This window comes from Nelumbo nucifera, chromosome 8 (genome assembly GCF_055504915.1).
Source record: "Nelumbo nucifera cultivar China Antique chromosome 8, China Antique-T2T, whole genome shotgun sequence".
Classification (NCBI taxonomy): Eukaryota; Viridiplantae; Streptophyta; class Magnoliopsida; order Proteales; family Nelumbonaceae; genus Nelumbo; species Nelumbo nucifera.
Genome location: NC_142656.1, coordinates 23,938,933 through 23,944,932, shown reverse-complemented (window position 1 = coordinate 23,944,932; position 6,000 = coordinate 23,938,933). Strand labels below are relative to the sequence as shown.

General features: G+C 39.6%; 1 long non-coding RNA gene across 1 annotated transcript; it reads right to left on the bottom strand.

Annotated features, from left to right (window-relative positions):
* Nucleotides 1-3,522: 3,522 nt before the first annotated feature.
* On the bottom strand, nucleotides 3,523-4,360 carry LOC148789750 (uncharacterized). Its single transcript, XR_016079192.1, has 2 exons — nucleotides 4,227-4,360; nucleotides 3,523-3,804 (listed from the first exon to the last, which is right to left on the bottom strand). It is a non-coding gene; the product is annotated as an uncharacterized LOC148789750 (long non-coding RNA).
* Nucleotides 4,361-6,000: the final 1,640 nt, after the last annotated feature.

Genomic DNA, 6,000 nt, shown 5'->3' with positions numbered 1-6,000 from the left:
ATGAGAGATACCCAAAGATGATAACAAACCTTTTAGCCACTTCAACTCACAACTAGCAGTAGCCATTGACCAGTATTCAGCCTCGGCAGAGGAACGGGAGAGTATGTTGTTTCTTGGTTTTCCAAGAGATGGGGGAATGTTTGAACATGATAAAATACCCAGTAAGTGAGCGATGAGTGAGAGGGCAACTCGCCTAGTCGAAATCACAGTAGGCATATAATTGCAGATCACTATCAGAGCACAAAAATATTCCTTGACCAGGACATCTTTTCAGATAACGAACCACACGTAAGGGCGCATCCCAATGATCAACTCGAGGACTCTGCATAAATTGAGCTAGGACATGGACGCAATAACCGAGCTTCGGCCGTGTAATGGTTAAATAAATCAAACGGCCCACAAGACGCCGATACCGTTCTGGGTCATCCAGGAGCTTGTCGTCGGCAAGGGCAAGTTTATGATTCTGAGTAATAGGAAAGTGAGCAGGTTTGGACCCTAACAAGTCAGTTTAGGCAATAATGTCAAGGGCATACTTTCTTTGACAAAGGAATATCCCCGATGATCCGCGAGTTACTTCGATGCGCAGAAAGTATTTAAGAGCACCCAAGTCCTTCATGTGAAAGCATCGGTTCATATATTGCTTAAATTTGTGGATGAATGCCGGGTCATTCCCACTAATGATGAAGTCATCACCATAAACCAGGACGTGCAAGACAAGCCCCTTCTTGCTATATGTAAATAAGGAATAATCGAAACAGCACTGATTAAACCCAAAGATTTTTAAGGCAAAATTTAATTTAGAAAACCAGTTCCGGGGGGCTTGCCATAGACCATACAAAGACTTCCGAAGTTTGCATTCCTTGCCTGTTCCGGAGGTCGAAAAGCCTAGAGGAGGTTTCATATAGACTTCCTCATATAGATCACCGTGTAGGAAAGCATTATGGACATCCATCTGATGCAATTTCCAATGTTGTGCTGCAACAACTGCTAAGAAGGTTCGAATTGTGACCATTTTAGCCACAGGGGCAAAGGTTTCATTGTATTCAAGACCTTCAACTTGAGTGTTGCCCAAGGCTACCAACCGTGCTTTAAATCTTTCAATGGATCCATCAGATTCGTACTTGATTTTGTAGACCCATTTACATCTGATTGCCTTTTTTTTCAGGAGGGAGGTCTTCTAAGGTCCATGTCCCATTGTCTTCTAAAGCCTATATTTCTTGGCGCATAGTTTCGCGCCATCGAGCATCAGTCATTGCCTCAGAGAAATGAATAGGTTCTCGGCCTGCAGTAACAGCTGCCAAGAAATGTCTATGTTTTATAGAAAAATTATCATACGTCACATAATGAGTTATGGGATAAGGAGTACCTGAGGATTGAGATAATGCAAGAAAAATAGTAGAGGGGTCTAAACATTGAGCAGGGAGAGAAGAGGAACAGTAGCTTCGCCGCCGCTGGTTCCGTTCGAACAGGGAGAGAAGAGGAACAGTCTTCACCGTCGCTGGTTCCGCTCGAATAGGGAGAGAAGAGGAACAGTTCTTGCCGCCGCTGGTTCCACTCGAACAGGGAGAGAAGAGGAACAGTAGCTTTGCTGCCGCTCTTCTAGGTTGGGTTCAAATGGAGGGGATGAGCTACAGTGCCGATTTGGAAACTAGAGTGCAAAGTATGGACTCTGTCGGCACCAAGCGAATGCGTTGTTGCTCTCAGCAACTTCGTTACCGCTACTGATCTGCAAATCGTAGAACAGAGACCTCTCGCTCCCTTTTGTTATGGCTCTGATACCATGACAAAACCATAAGAAGCTCCAAAACGATGATGCTATTCCATTGAATCTTATGGTATTTATATACATACGCCAGAGGAGTTCCTTGCTCCCCAAGACTTTCTGAAACAAAGTTCTTAATCCAGAAAGAAAAGAGTCTTCCTATACAGATTAGTGACTTCCTATACAGATTAGAACAGGTACAAATGACTTTCAAACCGGGACTTTCGCGAGTGGACTCTCGCGAATCTTCTTATCTTCGTCCAATACGAACTCTTTTCCAATCCAAGAAAAAGGAGAATTGGAGGCTATAAGGCTATTGCCATATTTCAATGCGGAGACTTTGAAAAAAGACAATACAGCCCACAATTTTGATAAAGGAAAAGACAGAGATGATTAGTGGAAGAGGAGCATAGGTCTGTAGAGTCCCATGTAGAGAAAGATCTACAGGTGGAAAAGTCGTTGGGTTTGCGTTTACAAGGTGGGGAAAATTTCGCTAGAGATCTAGGCTTTTCGAAGGTTTGAGGGAATAGCCAAAAGCACACAAAAGAGAAAAAGAGGTGATAGTGATGATGAAGACTTTTATCCAGGTAGTGAGGGGTTCAGGTTCAAAACCGGATTCAGTCAATGCAAAGTCCCTTCCAACAATCATTATAGCCTTGTATTAGAAATATCTCTCCCATGAAATAAAGGCTGTTCATGGTGCTCGAGCAGGCCTTACACTGACTGAAGCCGATCTCTTCAGATTCGGTGGAGTTCCAAGCTTGTAAATTTTTATGTGGATGCTTCAATAACAGTAGATGCCAGGGGGGAGAAGTAAGGCCACCTGCTAGCCATGTTTATGCAGGGCGGGTTTATGTAAGTCCTTGTTTTTGTGTATTCAGTCGGTGCTTTTTGGGGTTATTTGTTAACTCTGGAAGAAGGTTTTTGATCGTCTTTCATAGCTCTTGGAGCTTTGTAATTCAGTTCCAACCTGGGAGACCGTGCCCACAGAAAACTGTCGAATATATTGGAAACAACTTCCAAAAGAAAGATATTCCCAATATGCAACTGTTATTTTTAGTGGGTTGAGACGTAAGAATAATGAAAAGCAGACTCGAGCCCGACCATACCAGTTGGGTCAATGAACAAGTCACAAATACCAAATTCAAGCCAATAATCTCCAAAACATTATTTTACAAATTAAACCCCTTAACTTGGTCAACAATCCATCGATTCAAGTGGTTGATGACTATTATAAAAAAAAAAAAGGAAAAAACCAAAAATGTGGTTGATGAATGACAATACGGGTTGCCCCCTTGACCGGCATGGTTCAACCACTGATCATTGACCCAGAGAGACGAACAGTTCAAGACCCAGGTCAGATTTTAAAACAGAGAAGGTGAAAGAGATTGAAAAGTGTAAATTGTAAATATATACCAAAAGAAGAAAAAGGAAATGTGTCTGTTATATATTGAAACCGTATACAGCTGTCAATATCCAAATGATCCGGAGGCATTCCACATTGAACTTAGTTGAGATCCCTATCTGTGAAGCCGATTTTTCCTACTTAGTTTCTAAAAACATACAACTGATGGTGCCATTTGATCATGGAGGCACCACTGAATATTTCACTAATCTCGTCCCTTCACCCAATCCAGCCTTACTCCGGCAGATAGAGAGATTGTTTTCAATATTTAAACCCTGCTCATCCACTACTTTATTTAATCTTCATTTACTTATACTCTGTAAGTCGTATTTATTTATATATTTTTGCCAAAAGAAATTAAAGAGCTCCACTTAGATTGATTGATGAAGAAACAGTACAAGGAGCAGAGTGTCTGCTTATACAATCGCTAATGAAAACGAAAGAGATTATTCAACTTAATGGCAATAGTCACAGTTACAGGCATGGTAAGATCCATTGTCATAACAACTAGCCTTGCCACCGTAGTTTTGGGTGCACCAGGACGTGCATTCAGCGAGATTACATTTATCAAACAACAGGTTAGAAACTATCTCACAAGGACCGCCTCGAGCATCCGAACTGGGCAACATTGAAGCAACTGCAACAACCATGCATCGTTTAATTTATACAATAAGCAAATAAATATCAAATAATAAATAAATAAATCAAGGTTGAAAGGAGAGGGGGAATTAATGGGAGCAACTCTATATATATTCTACCAGGATTCCCATTTTATCACTGATAAACGATTGCATGTATAGCAGAGGCAAGTTCTACCAAATCTAGATATCAATAATACTTAAAACAGATAAAACAAAGAACAACAATATTATTGGACTGTTGAAGGTTGCACCGTGTGACATAACCATGGGGAGAAGTGTAGCTTGAAACTTTTGCAAATACATAGCAAGTCTTTTTTCTATGTTGATACAGAAAGGTGTATTCATGTATTATAGAAATGAACATAAACGCATGGATAAGCAGAGACAAACAAATGAAAATGAGGATAGTTTAAGAAACCTGAGAGGACTAGGAGGACCATGAAGAAGCAACCATAAAACTTAGCCATCTTTGTATCAACCTATTTGCAGAGTGTGTTCTACTTTTGCATCTTATGGAATGATAAATAGTTGTGGGGTATTTATAGAGTTACGGGTCTGCAGAATTGTTCATAAATAACATTCTAAGGTGGATTGGATTTTCAAATTAAAAGAAACAAAAAAAAAAAAAACTGTGGATGGTATCAACTTTTGATGTATCAAATGGGACCACCTAGCATATCTTATTAAGAAGCCTAAATATTGGAACTTAATTATGCAAACATAGCCGATAAAGCATAACTTCAAGAAACTTTAATTAGTACTAATGACCTAATCATGTGTACTTGCCCAATTAAGTAATTAGTGTATCCACCTGTTCTCTGTCTATTAAGCTAAGTTATTTATTTGCTCAAAGAGTAAGCAAGTTTTCTTTTACTCTTGGTTTGGATCAAGAAGAGTACCAAGTACAGTAAATGCTATCTTTTTATGATAGTAAGCTAGCTGCATGTTTTTAAGCATGGTTTCTTTATTTACCATCTTCAATTAACAATTAACTACTGTTGGTCAAGCATTTGGGGCTGTATATTTTTAATCCACAATTTTGAACAAATATCAAAGTATTGATTTGAATATGCTGAACTGAACTAGTTCTACCATGAGTTATATTAAGTGCAAATCTCGAATGAGTCATCCCCACTAGTTTTTATTTTGAACTGAACGGAACTAGTTTTTATTTTGAAGATGTTTCAATTGACCCTTCGGTGGTGATTAATGCTATGAACAGGTCGACAGTAGAGACATCTCTACTCTTGCATCAGAAATTGGAAAACTTTTCAGTTAAGGGGGAATTCCAGGACCCCTCTTCTTTTTGCTGGTGTCCCTTCCTTGAGGTGATTTTGTGAAGATCAATGTGGACAGAGGTTTTTAAGGATCATAATAAAGCTTCTTTTGGTTTTATTGGAAGAGATTCAGCTGGCATTTTTTGTTGGGCAGCGTGTGGCCCTCGGCTCTCTCAGCTGAATCCCCTCTGATGACAGAAGCTGTAGCTCTTGTGGAAGCAGTAAAGGAAGCAAAAAACAAAGGATTATTTCGGTTTTTTGTTGAATTAGATTGTCAAGTTTTGATCTTATCTTAACACCTTACCCACTCAGGGCCCAAAAGACTTGGTTTTTCTCAGAGAAGACATGGCTAGCATTAGAGAAGGTATGGAGATCAGGTTCAGTTGGTGCCCCAGAAGTGGTAATGTAGCTGCCCATGAACTGGCGAAGCTTGGTTTCAATTCAGATTTGTGGTTTGATTGAGACTTACCAAACTGGTTACTGAATTTGTTGTAGCTTTGTTTTTGTTTCCGCTCTTTAGGTTTGTTAGGTTGTCTCTTTTCTGGTTCTTTTCCTGGTTGTTAGTGCTCTCTGTTCCTTAATTGATAGCACCCCAATATATTTCTTGTATGCTCTATTTCATGTTGGAATTCAAGTTTGAATGGGATTTAAGGCCTTAAATAAGCTGGCAGGTAATTAATGGGTCTTTGAGTATTTGTGTTATAATTAGATAGTCCATAGAAGAAAACAGCTACACAATAAGGATGGTAACCCATTTCTGCTATGTATGGTAACTGACAGTAACAGGACCAAGGTTACCTGAATTAATTCGAAAACCCATTTCTGCTATATGTATGGTAACTGACAGTAGCAGGACCAAGGTTACCTGAATTAATTCGAAAACCCATTTCTGCTATATGTATGGTAACTGACAGT